This window comes from Erpetoichthys calabaricus, chromosome 2, assembly GCF_900747795.2.
Source record: "Erpetoichthys calabaricus chromosome 2, fErpCal1.3, whole genome shotgun sequence".
NCBI lineage: Eukaryota > Metazoa > Chordata > Cladistia > Polypteriformes > Polypteridae > Erpetoichthys > Erpetoichthys calabaricus.
In genome coordinates this window covers 19,205,475-19,227,833 of record NC_041395.2, presented here as the reverse complement: position 1 = coordinate 19,227,833, position 22,359 = coordinate 19,205,475, and the positions used below count along the sequence as shown (strand labels likewise).

The following is a 22,359-nucleotide window of genomic DNA, read 5'->3' as shown; positions in this document are numbered from 1 at the left end:
TCTCTGGTGTCTTTTGACAGCTCTGTGGTCTTGCCCATGGTAGTAGTTGGAGTCTGACTGACTGTGAGGTGGACCAGTGTCTTTAAAGAGCTCAGACAGGTGCTACTAAGTAAGATTACTAAGTGGAGTAGAGGTGGACTTCTTAAAGGCAGAGGAACAGGTCTTTGAGAGCCAGAATTCTTTGCTGATTGCCAGGTGTTCAAATACTTATGTGCAGCAGTGCAATACAAATAAATTCTGTACAAATCATACAATGGGATTTCCTGAATTTATTTTTTACATTCTGTCTCTCACAGTGGGAATGCACCTACAATGTGAATTTCAGACCCCTCCATGATTTCTAAGTGGGAGAACTTGCAAAATCGCAGGGTGTTCAAATACTTATGTTCCTCACTATAGTTAACACTATTTGAAGGCACAGAGTTTCATTTTCATGTTTCTTCATTTAGAATTCCAACTCATGCAAATTCCGTGTCCCATTTCTCAATGCTGTGTTGCCAGTTTAGAAGAAGGAGCACCTTTCCTTGTTACTGCTGTGTCACAAAGGCTTTGTTTGGTGTTTTGTTAACTCACACCCAGTGGCCACTTTATTAGGTACACCTCACCAGTACCGGTAGAACTCTATTGTTGTTTTTCTCCTCAGAACAGCCTACAGTTTTGCAATCGCCATTGAACCACTGGCTGCTTACTTTAGAAACGCATCGGATTCTCAGAGAAGGACTTGAACAGAAAATATCACTGTATACAGATGATAAGGTACTGTACAGTCATATAAAAAAGTGCATTAAAAAGTCCAGGGGGACGTCTGTTTTTTAAATGCCGCAGCCTCCACATCCGGCACCAGCAGTCACAGCACAGTTAAAAGCTGATTAATTCTCTACCTTGCTAGTAAACCCACCTCTTCTTTTCCACCATCTTTGCTTATTGACTGCATTGCTGAAATTAAATCCTGGTTTTCTTCAAATTTTCATAAATTAAACAGTGACAAAAGTGAGGTTCTCCTCATTGGTACAAAGTCATCAATATCCAAAGCAGATAATCTTTCACTTGCTCTTGATAACTCCTTTGTTTCCCCTTCACCTCAGGTGTGTCATCCTTGATAGTCCTCTATCTTTCTAATCTCACATTAATAACATCACCCAGCCTGATTACGTCCACCTATGTAATATTAATGGCATCCGTCCCCCCTCACCCCCCCCATACCACTGACATTCTTGTTCACAGTCTTGTTACTTCTCGTCTGGATTATTGTAATTCACTCCTCTTTGGTCTCTCTAATAAACCTCTTCATAAGCTTCAGCTGGTCCAGAACCCCATCTATTCACCATATTACTTCAGTCTTGCAGCAGCTTCATTGGCTCCCGATTAAGTTTCGTATTGATTTTAAAATTCAGGCCATTCATAACCTCACCCCTCCATATCTGCCCGACCTTCTTCATGTTGTCGTTCCCTCCCGTACCCTCACATCCTCTTCCTCCATCCACCTGACCGTCCCTCTTGCCAGTCTAACCATCATGGGGGAGCTGAGCATTCAGCCGTTCTGCTCCCAAGCTCTGGAACTCACTGCCTGCTGAACTTAGAAACATCAAATCATTTTCAACTTTCAAATGTAAACTTCAAACCCATCTGTTTAAAATGGCTTTTTCTTTATGATTACATTGTCTTTGCTTGGTTTTAATTTTTATATTTTCTTTATTTTCTGATGTTTTAAGTTTTGTTTATAATTTGCCTCTTTTATTTATTGTTTGTTCTGTGCCCTTGAGTGCTTAGGAAGGCGCTTTGTATAAATAAAATGTATTTTGCGTCTCAGCCATTCGAATGTCTGGTTGAACCTCGGGCCACATGCTGTATAGACTGAGTTGAAGCCCCACGATTGGCTGTTTGGAGGAGCGGGATATTGGTGGGTCTAATAAAGTGGCCATTGAGCATATAGTGCTGGTAGGACATCACCTCTATTATTTAAAATCAACATATGTTTTGATGATGAAGAGTATGATTAATAAATTATTAAAACTTTTTTAATGTGCCATGCATACATGTCATATACTCCATCATTTTATTTTCTACAGCTTTGGCCACTGAACAAATATTTGCCATCCTGTCATCCTTCCTCGCTCTCTGTAGTGGCTGCATCTGCCTGGTAGTCATGTGCTGTATGCCATCGAGCTGGACCATGCGGTCGAATGTCTCATACCCCCTGGCAAACAACCACAAGGTTCTTCATCCCGGGACGTTGTTGATGGTCATTCTAATTCCTACAGGTAAATATGCTTACCACCATTTCATGGGGGCCTGTTGCTTTCAGCTTCACTTTGGCACAAGTACAAGGGATGTTCAAAAATGTTACCGCACTTTTATATTTCCGTTGGAAACGGTGAAGGCGGGAGTGAGGAGGAGTCATTGGGCGTGTCTGAGAGGGTCATGTGACTCGTTCTGTCTGGCAAGACCTTGCAGTTTAGTATCAGAGTTGTCACCCTGTGGTGAAGATGGCCGTGAAACTTGGAAATAAATTGGAACGGCGTTCTGTCAGACACTTTTGTAGGCAGAAGGTGTGCCAAGAGCACAAATTCATCTCCGCATGTTCAAGTTCAAGTTCAAAGTTTATTGTCATGTGCACAGTAAGGAGCCATGTTTTCCTGTACAATGAAATTCTTTCTTTGCTGTCCACACCAAATGACAAAACCAACATATAAAGATAAACATAAATAATAAGTATTTCTAAGTGGGAGAACTTGCAAAATCGCAGGGTGTTCAAATACTTATGTTCCTCACTATAGTTAACACTATTTGAAGGCACAGAGTTTCATTTTCATGTTTATTCGTTTAGAATTCCAACTCATACAAATTCCGTGTCCCATTTCTCAATGCTGTGTTGCCAGTTTAGAAGAAGGCGCACCTTTCCTTGTTACTGCTGTGTCACAAAGGCTTTGTTTGGTGTTTTGTTAACACCCGGCCAGGGGCTACTCACACCCAGTGGCCACTTTATTAGGTACACCTCACCAGTACCGGTAGAACTCTATTGTTGTTTTTCTCCTCAGAACAGCCTACAGTTTTGCAATCGCCATTGAACCAGTGGCTGCTTACTTTAGAAACGCATCAGAAATAAGTGAAGGCGGTGAGTGAGGAGGAGTCATTGGGCGTGTCTGAGAGGGTCATGTGACTCGTTCTGTCTGGCAAGACCTTGCAGTTTAGTATCAGAGTTATCACCCTGTGCTGAAGATGGCCATAAATAATAAGTAGCAGATAGAGCACAAATTCATAAATAATAAGTAGCAGATAGATAATAAGTAACAGAGGCAACATAAAGTATAAAAACAGAATAGAAGTATAAAGTGTAAGGTGCAGGTAGGTGTTTGATGGACAAGTCCAATACAGTTGTGTGAGTAGATAGAATGAGGTGCACCATGGTTATAAACTCAGTTATTTAGGAGTCTAATGGCCTTGTGGAAGAAAGAGTTCTTTAGCCTGGAAGTCCTGCATTTCATACTCCAGTACCTTCTGCCTGAGGGTAGAAGTGTGAACAGTTCGTGTTGGGGGTGGTTGGGGTCCCTGAGGATCAGGGTGGGTGGGGTCCCTGAGGATCGAGGCAGTTCTCCTGCGGACTCTGCAGTTGTAAATGCTCTCCTGAGAAGGCAGTGGGGTCCTGGTGATCTTCTTTGCAGGCGTTTGCGGTCCATAGCAGTAGTGTTGCCGTACCACATGGTGATGCCGCTGGTCAAGATGCTCTCAACAATGCAGCTGTAGAAGTTGCCGAGGATCTTAGTCGACATACCAAGCTTCCTCAACCTCCTCAGAAAGTACAGACGCTGTTGAGCCCTCTTGACCAGCTGTGTGGTGTTAAGTGTCCAAGCTGCTCAGTATGGGGATAAAGTTCTGTCTCGTAGAGTCGTTTAGGAGTGGATTGAAATGTTCGTAAATGATGATGTTCATGTGATGATGATGTGAAAGCAGCGGTGCATCAGTGGCTAGGTGCTCAACCAAAAACACTTTTTTGCTGATGGCATTAACAAGTTGGTACGACGCTGGGAAAATTGCATCGTAAAGGAAGGTGACTATGAAGAAAAGTGACGTCATTTGTTTTTGAAATTCTTAATGAATAGAGTTAAAAAAAAAAAAAAGTGCGGAAACTTTTTTTAACTTTCCTCGTAGAAACTGGCAGAGCACACACACAGATGCACTTCATACCCATGGGGGTCATTGCATCATTTATGAGAAAAGGGGTACTTTGGCTGAATATTTTAAAAACTTTCTCAATGGCTTTTGATCGCATGATTTTGAAAGTCTGCCGTGAAGTGCTGCAAAAGGAATACTTTAGCGCCCTCTAGTGTATAACAGTTCACATTGCAACAATTTTCCTAGAAGTTTTAAAAAGTAGCCTACAGTAGCTTGAAAGTGTGTGAAACCAATGTAGATCTGTGTAGATCTTTTATTTTTTAACCACAAAAGGCATATTTAATCAAAATTTGTCTTTTTCCAATCACGATTAACTATACTTAGTAAGCAATTTGAATACGTTTGAAAAAAAATGTCCAAGATAGAAATGTATTTGTCTCCAGGAGGAAATTTGTTTTTTTTACAGAAGCTCTTTAAATAAATAAATAAATAAATAAATAAATATACACACACACTTTGGTCCGAACAAAGAAGAAAATTTAAAAGAAAGAAAACTTCCTACTTGGCAGCCACCGTCTCAGTGAGGCATTTGTACAAATGTCCATCCTTCAAAATAATGCACCCATTATAAAAAGCAGTGCAAAATAAGAGACCCCCCTAGTGCTGTGCCATGCACCAGGATCAGGTGGGTCAACACTCATTAAAAAAAAATAAAAAGGTGGCCAGCATGGTTCTTCACAGCAGTGATGCCACAGGGCAGGGGTGGACAAAATGAGTCCTGGAGGGCCGCAGTGGCTGCAGGTTTTTGGTCCAACCCAGTTGCTTAATTAGAAACCAGTCCTTGCTAATAATTTAACTTCATGGCTTTTTAGTGCTTTACCTCTGCCATGTCAGGTCATTCTCATATCGTAGATTTTGTTTTTTTGATATCTAAGGATATCATCCAAATAAAGAGATGGACGAATAGTTCTCAGTCCTTCACTTTTTTCTCTTCGCTTTCCTTCCAAGTATTTAATTCAACCAAATAGTTCATGATAAATGCATAAATGGAGACCACCTAAATGGAGGACTGCTAGTTTCTCTTGTTGTTTCCAACTTATTGCTAATAAGGAGCCATTAAAACCTGAGAATACGGCTGTGTAAGACTAAAATAAGCAATAAGCGTTCATAATCTTAACACGCGAGACCACTGAAATGAAACAGAAGTGTCACTTGAGCAGTAAGTGCTTCTTATGAAGTAACTGGGTTGGAACAAAAACCTGCAGGCACTGCGACCCTCCAGGAACCATAGGGGGACCATTTTTGACCACCACATGAAGCTTCCAGAAAGAACCTTTAATTTAGATCAGTAACAGGTCCCATTAATAAATAATAGAAGATAAGATATTAGCAAAATCCTGACAAGTTCTGGATTTTTAAGGAACTCTTGCTGTCTACAATAAGACAGACTGAGTTCAGGCTTTCTTGATCTGTTGGTGTCTTCTTAGGTAGGTAGACACATTCACAGAGTAGGGGCCTTTCCAAAGCCCAAAGAGCTAATGTCGTATCAAAATGGTTCTTTGTCAAGAAACAGCACTTACGAGGAACCACACCACCCAGTAAAAGTGCCATTTCAGAGCCAGTATGTTAAAGAGGGAATGACAGAGAGTGAACCGAGTAACCGAACTGACCAAGGAAAGTGAAGATCAACTGGCTTTGGAGTTCTTCCTGGATTGTTTTATGCTCATTAGCACTTATGACTTTTATTGCAGTTACAAATAAATAAAATGAAGCTAAGAAAAATGATGCAGAAAGGAGGATCAAAAGGAAAGAACAGCAAGAAAGCAAAGAATCTTCTAGCATCAGATAACATCAGCAGAACTGAGGAAAGAAGTAGTGGAAGTTAATAAAGCCATTTAGATAAAATTCAGAGCTCCATAAACCCACCGTTAGGTCTGGGGCATCTTGGCATTAAGGTCTGGCAGGGTGCTGCCCCCTCATCTTCAGCAGTTGGCACTGTTTATAGCAAACTTACATTAGTTGTCATAATCGAATTGCTTCATTTTTTTCCATGATATACTTGATGTGGTTTCTTATTAGAAACACTATTTCTTTTTCAGAGTGTGTGAAATGTTTTTTGCTCTTGGTGCCTCTCTAGCCCAGAGGTGGGCAATCTCAGTCCTGGAGGGCTGCAGTGGCTGCAGGTTTTCATTCCAACCTAATTGTTTAATTAGAAGCCAATCCTTGACCATCTCAGATCTTTTATTTAATTTTATGTCTTGTTAGTCTGTGCAATGTAAGGCTCTTCTATCACAGATTTTTTCCTTTCCAAGGATATCATCCAAACGATTTGAAGCCTAAAACGGATAATTTTCAGTTTGCAACATTTTCTATTATGTGTTTTATTAAATCAAACAGTGCATGATGAACACACACAGATGTAAATGGAAACAAGCGAGACTGAAAACTGCTGGCTCCTTTGTCATTTACATCTTACTGCTAATAAGGAGACATTAAAAACGGTGACATGGCTGTTTAAGACTGAAATAAGTAATTAAGGGCGGAGAACCTTAACAAGGGTGGCACGGTGGTGCAGTGGTAGCGCTGCTACCTCACAGTAAGGAGATCCGGGTGCGCTTCCCGGGTCCTCCCTGCGTGGAGTTTGCATGTTCTCCCCATGTTTGTGTGGGTTTCCTCTGGGTGAGCTGGTTTCCTCCCACTGTCCAAAGACATGCAGGTTAGGTGCATTGGCGATCCTAAATTGTCCCTGGTGTGTGGTTGGTGTGTGTGTATGTGTGCCCTGCCTGGGATTTGTTCCTGCTTTACTCCCTGTGCTGGCTGGGATTGGCTCCAGCCGACCCCCGTGACCCTGTGTTAGGATATAGCATGTTGGGTAATGGCTGACCGACTGACTGACTGACTGACTGAACCTTAACAAGCGAGACCACTAAAATGAAGCATCAAAATGTCACTTGAGCAATAAGTGCTTCATCAGCAATAACTGTCTTCTCATTAAGAAACGAAAACCTGCAGCCACTGTGGCCCTCCAGGACCAGGACTCTAGCCTGTCTTCAGGATACTCTGGGACCCTGCAGAGTCAAATAATCAAATAATATAACCCTGCTTACAAATGGTATCCTTCAATAAGGGCGCGCACAAAAAGGCGAGCTTCAAAAGGGCGACCTCAATTGGGCGCAGCAAATAAAGGCGCGCGTAAATAAAGGCGAGCATCAAAAGGGCGACCTCAATTGAGCGAATGTTTAAATATTCTTGCTTTCGCCTTTTTATACGTTCAATCATTGCCTTTATCTAATAAATTTTCTGTAATAATTTTGTTGCGTTTGTCTTTATTCGCTGTGCCCAATTGAGGTCGCCCTTTTGAAGCTCGCCTTTATTTACGCGCGCCTTTATTCACCGCGCCCAATTGAGGTCGTCCTTTTGAAGCTCGCCTTTTTGTGCGCGCCCTTATTGAATAGAGCCCTTACAAATCACAGTGCAAGAAACCAAAATATAAGCAGAGAAAATAACTTTCATTTTAATTGTTCAAATTATTATTCTTAATTTAGCAGACACCTTTAATCAAGGCAACAAACAAAGCATAGGCAGATTACAGATATACAGTAAAGTAAATACAGTAAGTCTTAAGAAAATCAATCATTAAATCTTGAAATAAAAATAACTTGAAAAAATAAGAAAAACTCGAGATATAATTTAATTAGCCAAAAAATACATTGAATAATATATATATATATATATATATAATTGTAAAAAAAAAGATACAGGTGGCTTAAAGATCTGGGGGACCTACAGGCTAACGCTGTATAACTGATGAAGGAAATTAACAAAACAATTAACTTTCATTGTTGGAAACCTCTTTCCATACCTGATTCTTGTAATAAACTGACTACAGACAGTAGTGGAGCCGGTTAAAAGACCAGTGGCGAGGAAGAGGCGGGTCTAGGAGATCAGAAACTGGAAGTGATGTCACGACTCACCTTGCTGTCAATCAGATCTGCAGATGAAAATAAGAGGAGAGACTTTAGCAACAGCACCAACCCTCTGTCCGGGGTGGAATTACAGTCAAATGAACCCTTTGGTTATTTGCCAGTCGCATGTGTACGACTATACGTATATGTTGTGAAAGCGAAAAATACGCTGAAGATTCTCACTTTAAATGAAGGCTAAAGGAGCTGAAGGATAGGCCAACAGAATAATTAGATTTATTGCAATAAACCAGTGGTTCTCAATCTGTGGGGTGGGCCCCCCTAGGGGGGCGCGAAGTAACAAAAAGGGGGGGGCGCGAAGATGTGAAAAAAACAAAACAAGAATCAAAAATATGAAAAATACATCTATTGAAACCAAAACAAATTAACTTAAACTACATTCTGATACTAGAAAAATAAATATAGAGTTAGATAAATGTCGATAAAAGTTAAGTAGGTATAATAAAATATACATCTATGATATATCATTAATTAAAAAAGAACAAATTGGTGTTAGTGGGCTTCTTCCAAAAAACGTTAGGGGGGGGCGCAATTAAAACTGTTATGAAAACTCGGGTCACAAATACTTAATGGTCGAGAAACGCTGCAATAAACAATAACACGGACTCAACCCAATTAGGCCAAACTGAGCTGAGCCCCGAACAGGCCAAAAACCACAGTTTATATAATCGTTTCTTATCATCTTCAACCTCGTTTGAAACAACGCCTTTGCTGTCTATTTTGACTCACTACTCCAGCTGGCTTCTCGCTTGTCTTTTCATGGCCATCAACATTTTCTGAATTTCATAATTAGTATCATTCCTTGCTTCCTGGCCTTCAGACAACAGGTGTTCTCCTTGTTCCCCCTTCTTTGTCCTCGGGTAGTTTCTGTATGTCCTTTTCTTCCTGCTCTATCTTTCCAAGTTACCCAATATTGGTGATTTTGCTTCGAGCTTAACTAAAAAATGAAATATGACTAATGCCTTTATTTAACTGTTTGCTTGACATATCTAATTTACACTAAATGTAATGCTTATAGAAGCTGTTAATTACTTTTATGTCTATTTATGTTAATACATACATTTTTATTTTCCATAATATGTATAGTAACCACAAGGGGGCACCAGAGAGCCCAAAACCACAGACACAGCAATGCACCACACATAAATAGAATAAAATAAAGAATATTTATTTCTCAATGAAGTTTCAAAGACCTCCTCCCTGTAACAATTATATACAATAAATGAATACAATGGATCACCAGTTCTTCCTTCTTCTCCCCTCCACTAAGTGTTGCCCGCTGCCTCCCGACTCTGACTCGTCTGTATATGGCAGTTGACTTCCTTATATGCTGAACCCAAGAATTCTTCTGACGCCATTCTGTCTCCTCTAAGAAGCACACATGACCTGCCAGCACTTCCAGGTCAGGGGGACACCTTATGTCCCATGGTTTGTCCACAACATCCCCCTGGCAGCACCCACGGCATCCAACAGGGCTGAGATACAGAACTCCAAGTCCCATGGTGCCCTGTGTGAATCTGGGGTAGCGCTGTAAACCAGGGCAGCCGCCCTCTAGAGTCTCAGGGGAGGCTGTGCCCCAAAGAAGCTGCCTTCTTCCCCCATCCTTCCATATCCTGGGCATCCTGGCCTGGCTGAGCTGCCGGCTATCTCTTTCAATATATATGTATACAGGCCGGCCCTTGAAAGTCTCTGGGCTAACACCAAGGAGGTTGAGTATCACTGCTACAATGTGAGCTTTACTAGAGGCTGTTTCATTAATCGGCAACCCTTCAATGCCACCGACTCTGCCCTGACCTTTCACAGCTCCTTTCATGCTCTCATCTGCCTCATCCACTACCTGCACATTCACCTACTACCATTACTTGAATTCAAGGAAAACAGCATCAACATCCAGTTTTCGCAATTTTGTGAGAGGATCCAAGCCAGGATTATCCTGGAGACCACCAGAAAATCACATACCTATTATGATGATCATTATGAACAACGAAGCACTGAGGACTTTTAGCCAACAAATTATTCAACACAGTCATGTCAAGAAATGGTACTGGGGCTCCTTTACACCTACGGCAACAGTCCTTTATAGTGCCTCACGGTTACTGCTCTCTTACCTTTAGGCAAGTCAAAAGTTTTCTTCTGTTTTGTGCTTACTGTGTGCATTTGAGGGAGTTGTGATGGTTTGTTTTAATATTTCTTGAGCCTCCGTAACAAGGAAAATGTCCCCCTGAGACAAATAAACTACGATCTGCTTAATAAAGGGCTTGCTACCTGACTAGTGGATTTAATCAAAGCAGCAAGTCTCATATGTGTTGGTCATCTCTCTCTGTCTCACTCATTCGTGCCATAATTTTGAACATTCGCAGATGGTGGGTGGCACAGGGGTTAGTGGTCTTGCCTCATGGATCTGCTATCATGAGGTCAGTTCCTGTGCCCAGTTATGTATGTGTGGAGTTTGTAAGTTTGTCTCATGTTCATCTGTTGACTCTCACATCTCCAAAGGCATGCCAGTTAGTTAAATTGGTGGTGCCAAGTGTGAGTGTCATGGACTGGCACCCTTTTTAGGATTGCATTGATTTTAGAAACTCCCAATGCTAAGATAGACTCTGACTTCTCCATGGCCCTGCTCAAGATAAGTGGGTTTGAAAACGGATGGATGGATGGATGGATGGATGGATGGATGGATGGATGGATGGATGGATGGATGGATGGATGGGTGTTACAAAAAGTACAAATTAGGGTCAGTTAGCTGGAGGTCTCCATGATTTTTTCACATTTCCCATATTCCATAGAGAGTGAATGTTGGGTCAGACAGTGACACACTAAACTGGCCAGGTGGCTGTGTGTTTTTTGTATATATGTATTAGTGTGCCCTGTGGTAACCCTGCCATGCCCATCTAGATAGCTGCCTACTTTGAGCCTAATTTTACCTAGATAGACCCTGCCTCCTCATTAGCAAATGTACTCCATGTTAGACTGGCACCCTAATAACATGGATGGATGTAGTCCATGTTAGACTGGCACCCTCATAACATGGATGGATGTAGTCCATGTTAGACTGGCACCCTCATAACATGGATGGATGTAGTCCATGTTAGACTGGCACCCTCATAACATGGATGGATGTAGTCCATGTTAGACTGGCACCCCTCCATCATGCCCAATGCTGTTAGAATAGACATTTCACACTTAGGGACATAAGTTGTAATAAGTGGGTCAGAAAGTTAATGTGTGTGCCATATTCTAATGCTAGCATTGTGGGCCCTGCTAGGCTAGTTTCTGTTGTTGGTCTCATACTAGCAGGATAGGCACTGCCCCCTCACAACTGTCAGCAGGTCAGTGTCTGTGTTATGCCAGCGCCCCATCCTGGACTAGTTTCCTGCCTTGAGAAAAATGCTACCATGATAGGCTGTGCCTCCTCACAACCCTGAGCAGGCATAATCAGATAATGCATGGATAAGACTGAGAAAAAAGACAGGCATAGAGACATAGCTATGGCAGTCCTGGCACCAAACGAATGGCTTATTGACATTTGGAAAAGTACGATTTGACAAAATTAAAAAAAGTCTTTCATAATTAATGAATCTTTCTTTTCTTCCCTTTGACTGTAAAATTTAATTAAAATGTCATACATCAGATTAAGTTGGGGCTCCTCAGCAGCTGTGAGCAAAAATCTTCTAAGCCAATTAACTTTTCTGTGAAATAGCAGCAGATTTTAACATTTGGTTTGATTTGACCACCACTGTATTTGACGACAACTTCTTTTTATTTTAATTTGATTTTGGCGACTTGATGATCTAACACATAATGGCTAAGCAAAAGTATACATCGAGGGATTATCAGGTAACTGAGGGATTGCTTTAAGTGGACTGGGCAGAAGAAAACCACACTGGTGACATTAGGGCCCATTAAAGTGGCATAACTGATGAAAAGGATGGACCCAGACAGCAGTAGGCATGACTAGATTAAACATTCTCTTGGAAAAACAGCAGTTACATCAAAGGCATGGAAGTAAGAGAGGGGTCATGGTAAGCACAGTAGGTGGCAGAGGCACGGGACTCCTTAGTGGAACAGATGAGGCCTTGTGGTTTATTTTGGAAGGCAGGGAATCCATAATGTTCTATCTATCTATCTATCTATCTATCTATCTATCTATCTATCTATCTATCTATCTATCTATCTATCTATCTATCTATCTATCTATCTATCTATCTATCTATCTATCTATCTATCTATCTATCTATCTAGTGGTGACATCTGTGGTAGTGATAGTGTCGAGTCCACTATGACTGATAAATCCTTCTTCTGAGGTGTGTGGACACTTTTTGTGACTGAAGACAGAGAAGAAAATTAAAATTAGTAAAAACCTTTTGTTGATACATACCAGGCAAAGGTAAAATGACAGAGAAATACAGTCCTAGAACACCGCACTTCATCTGCCTCGAGCGCAGATATCCTTGCCCTTTTATAGCTTTTCTAGTCTCCTGATCGTAGACCACGTAAGCAATAAAAATAGCGTCCTGACTCATTTTGTATTATTCCAATTGGTAAAGTCTTTACCCTAAAGGTATATTTTCTTGTCACACACATCATTGAAAGAAAACTTCCAGAAAGTATATATGCTTTTTGTCACGTACGCAAAACACAAACAAGTTTGATCATTCTGTCCTATTTTCTGTACTTACACACATACATTTTGTTCAATTACATCATTTTTTATGTTTTTACAGGTGTATTGTTTGATTTTCAGACCTCCCATTGTGTATTCAAACCTAACATTTTTACTTCCTACATGTAATACTTCACATTTGCTTACATTACATTTTGTCGTCCACAAACTGTGTATGCTGTCCAAGTCCCTCTGTGATGAAACAGCAGATTCCATATTATCTGCCGATCCACCTTTCATGGTATATCTGCAAACTTAACCTGCTTGTTCTTTATATTCCTATCTAAATCATTTATACCTATTAAAAATAGCAGTGGTGGCCCCAGCACTGACACCTGCTGGTCACCAATCTTACTGTCAGCCAGTTCTGATGAGGTTTCTCACACCATCACCCTCTCCTTCCTGCGTCTGAGCCAATTCTACACCCATCTACACACATCACTGAATTCCCACTTCTTTTAATTTGATGTCCAGCCTCTCATGTGGCACCTTATCAAATGCTTTCTGAGGCTTGACTCTGCTCATGAAGGAGTACTATTTTACATAACATACATACTGAAAGTGAAATATTTCCATTGTGTTGATTGCTCTTTAATACTCGGTGTGTAACATCATCCTTTTTTCTCCCCACAGGCGTCTTTTTCTTCATAAGTTGGTTGTTATTCACCCTCCACCACCGACAGGACATTGCCAGTGACATCACGCAGCTTGGCTCCTGCTATTGGCTCGGCTTATCAGCGTGGGTCCTACTCCTGCTGTTCTTCCCCCTGGTCTACTTTACTGAGTTGTATGCAGGTTATAAGATTGCGGACAAAATGAAATACTTACTCAAGAGTTCCCTAACTTTCGAAGACTGCTAGACCCTAAAGTCACAAGCTGAACCTTCGCAGAGCTGCAGCATTAAAGTCAAGGGGACCACTGGCCTCTAAGCGGGATGGACTGCGTTTAGAGAAGAAAGATAGTGGAGCAGTTCCGAGGGCAAATGGCTTCTTGCTAATAAGCCAAATTAATGTTACTGAGGATACAGCAACAGCGGCTGCTCAGGTCGTGTCTCTTAAATTATGTGCAGACATCATTGTTTATCTCTTTTCTCTCTGGTTATTGTCTACTGGAGCAATGACCATTTGTGCTGCTGTTTTATCTGAATCAACCATTCCAAAGTTGATGATAAGACTGTGATGGACACTAAGGAGAGCAAGAATATCCAGTGGGAAAAGTTAAGAGACCAGGAGAGGCAAAAACAGTCCTGGGAGGGAGTCAGACAGAGAACGAACATCAAAAACCAGATATGCAAAACCAAAAGGTACGTTCCCAAATATCCTCACAGTAACTAACTATAATGGCCCCCTGTGACAGTCCAGGTCAGTTCCACATTCCCTGACAGCTTCTCAGAACCTCTTGAACTCACGCTATCACATTCTTCCACCCCATAAGCCGCCAGTTGCATGGGAAGGCACCACACTCCAAACCAAACCAGTGCAACTAATGGTCCAGGTTCGTGGCAATGCCCTGTCACTGCACTAAACTCTTAAAATAATAAAAACACTAAAATAAACCTCACCCTAAAACAAAGACCATGTCCCATTCTAAAAAAAAAAAAAAAGGATATTAACCCTTTCAGCCCTGGATTTTCTGTTTTTATGGGAAAAAAATTTTTGTGAGATATTCTAACAAAGCTCAAAAATGAAAAAACAAACAAAAAAAAAGATCACTATTATTATACAATAGCTGCCAAATACTTCCATCTTCTTGAGGAAATAAAATTGAAAGTGGAGCTACTTACTATGTGGTGCACAGGACCGTCCATTTTCACTTCCATGTTTCTTGGACTATATGCCACCAGGTGGCACCCAAAGCAACTGCCACCTCTCTCCAGTCTGCGCTAATAGCAGCACCCCCTAGCTCCAATGGCTACAAACGTATCCGTGCTTTACAAAAATGGCTGCATATATGTACTAGTGATAGGATGTCAGGGCCAAAAGGGTTAAAAGAATAAGAACTTTGAAAACAATCAATCAAAATAAAAAAAATAGTCTATTAAAAGTTCAAAATTCTCTTCAGGCCTGGGTGTGTGGGTTCTTTAAAGTAGTCAAACACCAATCCCTCTTGCTGTTTCTTCTTCAATCTTCGCTCCTCACCACCAGTGGCTTATCCCACTGCACACACCATTTGAGATGGTCTGGGTCAGCTCCACACTCCTTGTCACATTCTGGGAACCACTTGACCCTGCTATGTCACCCGTCCCACCAACCATCATAAAGATACAGTTATTATTTTTGTAGTGGACCCAAAAACATTAGATGCCTATGTGAGAGGCCACAGCCATCGTTTCCACAAACAAAAGCAACTACAAAATGGTAATGCCCAAGATAACCCATTCAGAACAGCACGATTGTAAAATCATAAAAATGCAAAACTGAAGTTGGTAAAGGACTTTTTTATTACACAAAATCACTTTTCACAACCAACTCTCCAATAATAAGCCACCAATATAATAAATGATCAATAAATCACCAAATGCTCCTCCTTCTCCACCTCCTCTAAGTTTTGCCCTCTGCATCCCGACTCTGATTCGTCCATATGTGGCAGTGGGCTTCCTTTCATGCCGGACCCAGGAATGCTTCCAGTGCCATTCTGTTTCCTCTAGGAAACATTCCCGGCTCCTAGACAAAGTAGGGTGGTCCGCCACTGACAGCGCCCCCTATCGATCCTAAGGGACCCCAACAGGACTGTACTTCTGCACTCCATTTCCCTAGCATCCCTGCATTTGTCCCGACTGGGTTCTCATATGCGGGCCACTGCCACCTATGCATGGGAAATGAAACCATTCCCAGGCAGGGCTGTCTTAATTCATGGGCATTCTGGGCAGTTGCCCGGGGGCCCCACGAACATAGGGTCCCACATTTTTTCTGATGCCTATGTAAGTTTCTGTTTTGCTATCAAAACAGGGGCCCCAGTGCTCTACTTTGCCTGGGGGGGCCTATGATGCTCCACCTGTTTTTTTATACTGGCTGAACACAGAGTTATCTTTCAACCCAGCCGGCCAATTCATTCACAGTTCCACTCAGGCCTCCCATCCAGGTAATAACCTGCGTTCCTCCCTGTCCGGGATGCCCTGATCTTATCCCTCAAGTCATATTCAAAATGTACGTTTTGAAAATATCCTCGCACTAACTTGTTTTAAGAAGGTTCTTCGCATTACCTTCCACTAAGAAGTAGTGAATCCAAGTGTCTGGACACAGAGTACTGCCTGCCGCCATCTTATATAGGGACAGTACAATCATCACACCCATGTGATGTCACTTGTCACAGCCACACGACTGGGTGTGGGGGAGGAGGTGTCATTGCTATACTCTGTAAGGCCATGGCCACAAGTGCAAAATGAACCTGCCCAAGATAAACGACCCATTCAAAATGGCATCAAACACATTACAGTAAAATGATACAGTATATTATCGTTAGAAATACACAATATACACAATATGCCACAAACTGATTCTCGGAGAAACAAAGTGGAGAACCGCGACTAAGCTGAGGATGAACATGTACTGATGGAGGATACATCAAAAGACTTAAGGAGGAACCATCATGGTCTGAGCTCACCACATGTCTTGTGGAGTCTTTCTGTGAACTGGAAAGATCACTCAGAGCGGACCACGTAAAGGCTGATGTGTAAGCTAAACTAATTGTGCACTATTTGATATTTATGCTTTTCAAATAATAAAAAGATAATTTCTGTTCATTATTCAGAGTTTGGAGTCATTTTTACCTTGACTGGTACCAGGTGGTGTGGTGACATCCCTGTGTCATCCCTGATATGTTTTCCAGAAACTGCTTCCTTAGGTCATCCTTCAGCTGCTAGTCACACACTGAGGCTGGCAGCCCAGCTAAGGCCCTGAGCTCCACCTGAGGGGTTTGTCCTGTTTAAACAAATTCAATATTGCACCTTATTGGGAGATGATGTTTGTTCTGTTGAATTCCAGTGCAGATGGTGTCAGCTACTGCCTTCAGCACCTGGTCATGGTGCCATCGATACCTCCTCTCATCCAAGGCTTTCAGGCTGCAGCCCAAAATATTCTCCAAGGAACCTCTTGCCAAACACGGTGGACATACCTGGTGTGGAGGATGGACAGGGTTCATGCCTGGCCAGGACGTCCCTTCTATTTGTATTCCGAGGGAGCAGCCATGGACTCCTCAATACCTCCCCCGGGACGCTTGGTGGCAGCCTCCCTGGTTGATGCCTCAGTTTCCCACAGGGTTTCATGGGAGATGGAGTTCTTCCCAACCCTGGGGGGACTTGGGATGGCCACCAGGGGGCGAGACAGAGATGGTTAAGCCCAGCTAGTCTAATCATGGGCCCCACATGGGAATGCAATTGGGTACAGGTGAGCAAGCACCAAGAGCACTCCCAGAAGGGCCATAAAAGAGGCCAGCAATCACCACTCAGGGCCAGAATCGGGAGGAAGAGGACGAGGTGCCTGAGAGGAGTGGTGTTACCAAAGGAAGGATTGCTGACATTATTAAAGAGGTACTTTGGGACTGTGTTATACCTGTGGGGTTCACGAGGAAGACATGCCCACAGGTGAAGAAAAAAATTTGTGTTGTGTTAAGTGCTTGTGGGACTGTGTTGGGCCTGTGGGACATGGGGAAGACGTGCCCCACGGCTGAAGAGAAAATAAAGAGTTGTGTTCAATTTATACGTGTCTCAGTGTGAGTCTGTGCCGGGTCGGACGCTTATATAGCGCTTTTATTCACACAGGGTATCAGCTAGACCCCAGCAATGCAGGTTAGATGGGCTTAGAAGGACATCATATAACAGATAGATAGATAGACAGAGAAAAGCCAAGCAAAATGACACCTTTTATTGGCTAACTAAAAAGATTACAATATGCTTAGCTTTCGAGGCAACTCAGGCCCCTTCTTCAGGCAAGATGAAGGGGCCTGAGTTGCCTCGAAAGCTTGCATATTGTAATCTTTTTAGTTAGCCAATTAAAGGTGTCATTTTGCTTGGCTTTTCTCTATATTCATAATGGCTAACACGGTACAACACCCTAGTACGATAGATAGATAGATAGATAGATAGATAGATAGATAGATAGATAGATAGATAGATAGATAGATAGATAGATACTTTATTAATCCCAAGGGGAAATTCACATACTCCAGCAGCAGCATACTGATACAAAAAAAACAATATTAAAGAGTAATAAAAATGCAGGTAAAAACAGACAATAACTTTGTATAATGTTAACGTTTACCCCCCTGGGTGGAATTGAAGAGTCACATAGTGTGGGGGACTAACGATCTCCTCAGTCTGTCAGTGGAGCAGGATGGTGACAGCAGTCTGTCACTGAAGCTGCTCCTCTGTCTGGAGATGACACTGTTTAGTGGATGTAGTGGATTCTCCATAATTGATAGGAGCCTGCTCAGCGCCCTTCGCTCTGCCACAGATGTTAAACTGTCCAGCTCTATGCCTACAACAGAGCCTGCCTTCCTCACCAGTTTGTCCAGGCATGAGGCATCCTTCTTCTTTATGCTGCCTCCCCAGCACACCACTGCGTAGAGCTCGCCATAACTATCTGATAGAACATCTGCAGCATCTTATTGCAGATGTTGAAGGACGCCGGCCTTCTAAGGAAGTATAGGCGGCTCTGTCCTCTCTTGCACAGAGAATCAGTATTGGCAGTCCAGTCCAATTTATCATCCAGCTGCACTCCCAGGTATTTATAGGTCTGCACCCTCTGCACACAGTCACCTCTGATGATCACGGGGTCCAGGAGGGGCCTGGTCCTCCTAAAATCCACCACCAGCTCCTTGGTTTTGCTGGTGTTCAGGTATAAGTGGTTTGAGTCACACCATTTAACAAAGTCCTTGATGAGGTCCCTATACTCCTCCTCCTGCCCACTCCTGATGTAGCCCACGACAGCAGTGTCATCAGTGAACTTTTGCACGTGCAATAACAGCAAACAATTATATTCCTATTTTTCCATTCCTTGAAATTTGTGTATGCATACCTGATACATGTGTTTCTAGTCTCAGAATTCACAATCTGTACGCAACTAGATTATTATAATAACAAAATTGCATCTTTCTATATCCCATATTCCACCCATGCACTGTTATCTGTTGTATCAATGAGCCACTAAGCTCACCGACTGAGTTGGTGGCTATCAGACAAATCCATGATATGCCCGATTCATTGGCATTTGGTGGGTGGTTGTAATAGCATGCGGCGGGGTTTCCACTTGTCATTGGGGTATCAACAAAATTTTCATTGTCGAAATTCATTACTTCTATTTATTTCCTTTTTGCTAACAAAGCCTAAAATGGCTGTTTGTTGAGATGCTATTCATGTTTCCTTCCTACAAGACATAGCCCAACAGTAGCCCAAAGAAACAGATGTGCTTCATCTCTCAATACGCTGAAGACGAATCACACCTCAGGACCTGATGGGATTTTACCAATTATACTGCAAGAAATGGTAAGAAGTCAAGCAAAATGACACCTTTTATTGGCTAAGTAGAAAGATTACCATATGCAAGCTTTCAAGGCAACTCGGGCCCCTTCTTCTCACCACATCCATAATGGCTAACATAGTACAACATCCTAGTACTATTGAAAGAAATCATGAAAGAAAGATGTCATCTGTAAACCCATATTAGGCATATCTGAGCAGTCACTTGAGAAGGGAGAAGTATCAGTGGACTGGAAAGTTGTAAAGGTGACTCCAGTCTTCAAGAAGGAAGGCAAAATGGATCCTGGCAATTACAGACCAATTAGTCTTACTTCTGGGCCCTGCGAAATTATGGAAAATATAGCAAGAAATAAATTAGAAAATTACCCAAATTAAAATAATTTTCTAAATAGAAGCCAGCATGGGTTTATGAAAGGAAGGTCCTGCCAAACTAATCTTTTACAGAAGCAACTGGAATAGTTGACCAAAACAAAGCATATGGGAGAATTTACTTTGTCTTTCAATAACTCTTTGACTCGGTCATTCCACACCGGAGATTAATTCTGAAACAAAAAGCTGCAGGCATGAGGGGTAACCTGAAAAACTGGTCCTCAAGTTGGTTAGTTGTGTTAGTGAATTAAAGGAGTGGATGAATGAGAACTACTTGTCTTTAAACACTGATAAAGCAGAGATGTTAATTGTTGGAGGGAATGACGCTGATCACAACAATATTTTGCCATCATTTAACTCAGTTGGAATCCCCATTAATTCTACTGAATCAGCCAGCAATCTAGGAGTTATCTTTGACTCTAGCATGTCATTTAAAGCGCATATTACAAAGTTTTCCAAATCATGTTTCTTCCATCTTAGAAATGTTGGGAAATTAAGGCGCTTTCTAAATAAACAGGATTCTGAGAAATTAATTCATGCATTTATCTCTAGTAGGATTGACTACTGCAATGCGGTGTTCACTGGATGTTCAAACTGTTCTTTATACAGCCTACAGTTCATCCAAAATACTGCTGCAAGAATTATTACAAGAACAAGAAAGTACGAACACATAACTCCAGTTCTTAAATCCTTACACTGGCTCCCAGTTAAGTTTAGGGCAGATTTCAAAATCCTCCTTTTAACATATAAAGTATTAAATGGCCGGGGTACGGCATACTTGTCTGAACTTAGCATGACTTACAAACCAGAGCACACATTAAGATCTCAAGATGCCGGTCTGCTTAGGATTCCAAGGATTAATAAAATAACAATGGGATGTCCAGCCTTTAGTTACAGGATCTATAAAGTTTGGAATGGTCTGCCTGCTACTATAAGAGATGCCCCTTCAGTCTTAACTTTCAAATCCTGGCTGAAGACTCACTACTTCAGTTTAGCACACCCTGACTAGAGCTGCTGATTAACTGTACAGACTGCATCTCTGTTGTTAGTCATTAGCACTAAAATATAAGTAACATGATAGTTATAATTTGTTACTAACCTTCACCTATTCTGTTTCTCTTCTTGGTACTCAAATGTGGCACTTGGTGCCACTGCCCACCTGCCAAGTTGTTTTGCCTGCTTAAGGTAAAGTCATCCCTGATGGAGGATCACAGGAATCATGGGATAGAGGGGTCCTATCATTGGATTGGCTGGCCAAGCAATGTTTCAGCTGTGGAATGGCCAATTATGGGAGGCAGCTTGATGGCTGAGGTCTCCAGGACTCTAAACAAATCTAAATCATATTATGGGATATCATCTACTGTTAAATTCTGCTCCGTGCTTATAAAATTTTTATTTTTATACTGTATTGAGGATTTGTTCTGTTCTGTGTATTGTATTGTATTGACCCCCTTCTTTTGACACCCACTGCATGCCCAACCTACCTGGAAAGGGGTCTCTCTTTGAACTGCCTGTCCCGAGGTTTCTTCCATTTTTTCCCTACTAGGTTTTTTTGGGAGTTTTTCTTTGTCTTCTTAGAGAGTCAAGGCTGGGGGGCTGTCAAGAGGCAGGGCCTATTAAAGCCCATTGCGGCACTTACTTGTGTGATTTTGGGCTATACAAAAATAAATTGTATTGCACTGTATTGTTAACCAGCAGGAGACAAAGAGTACAGAGAAGAGGAGAATGGAGTGAGGCCATCATTGGAGTCCCTTCAGTGGTCTGTCCTTGGGCCCTTGTTACGTTTTTTGTTTTACATTAATGATATTGATTCTGGTGCAGTTAATGAACTTGTCAAATTCACAGATGACACTAAAACTGGAAGGATGGCAGACACTGAGCAGGCAACAAAAAGAATTCAAAAAGGCCTGGACAGGCGACCACCTGGAAAATTCATTTTGATGTAGAAAAGTGCAAAGAGCTACACGTGGGGAAAAGGTACCTCAATTAAAAATTCAAGATGGCAGACACCGTCCTACAGGAAGCAACCTCTGAAAGGACTTAGGGGTTTATTTTGAAACAACATTTTCCTTGACTAAGCAATGTACAGAAACGATAAAGAAAGGCAATTAAAATGTTAGGTTACATCACAAAAACTGTTGAATTTAAGTCAATGGACGTTATGCTCAACCTAAATCATGCACTAGTAAGACCTCATCTGGAGTGCTGTGTGCAGTTCTGGTCACTGCAGTACATGAAAGACATAGCAGCACTTGAAGCTGTGCAGAGGAGAGCAACCAAGAGCATCATGGGACTCAATGACATGTCCTACTGTGACACTCACAGAATTTAACCCGTTTAGGCTTGAGCAGAAACCTTGTGGGTACCAAATTCAGGTCTTCAAAATCCTCAAAGGCATTGATAAAGGAGATCCAGTGACCTTCTTTCAGCTTAAAAGTGAATCACATACTCAAGGGCACCAGTAGAAATGAAAAGGATGCGCATTTAGGACTGAAACCAGGGAGCACTTCTTTACTCAAAACGTTGTAGGATTCTGGAACAAACTTCTGAGACATGGATTTGAAGCAGAAACCTCGACAACCTTTGAGAAGTACCTGGATGAGACATTGCGACAAATTGGTTTTTAGCTAAACAAATGGGCTGGATTGCCTCCTCTGGTTTGTCAAATTTATTTTGTTCTAATAATTAGATGAAAGGTCATTTGTAAATGATTCATTCTTTTCGATTCTTTCGCGTCAGATGAATCGATTCTGTCG

General features: G+C 41.8%; 2 protein-coding genes across 3 annotated transcripts in view; one reads left to right on the top strand and one right to left on the bottom strand.

Moving 5' to 3' along the window:
- LOC114645667 (1-aminocyclopropane-1-carboxylate synthase-like protein 1) overlaps positions 1 to 16,501 on the top strand; it is a 201,453-nt gene extending 184,952 nt beyond the window's left edge. For both annotated transcript variants that reach the window (XM_028793495.2, XM_028793494.2), the window contains exons 16-17: positions 2,070 to 2,261; positions 13,393 to 16,501. The gene's annotated coding sequence lies outside the window, so the exon portion shown is untranslated. The remainder of the gene's footprint in view (positions 1 to 2,069; positions 2,262 to 13,392) is intronic.
- LOC127526518 (uncharacterized) overlaps positions 1 to 22,359 on the bottom strand; it is a 499,994-nt gene that overhangs the window by 158,756 nt on the left and 318,879 nt on the right. The gene's annotated exons all lie outside the window — the stretch shown is intronic.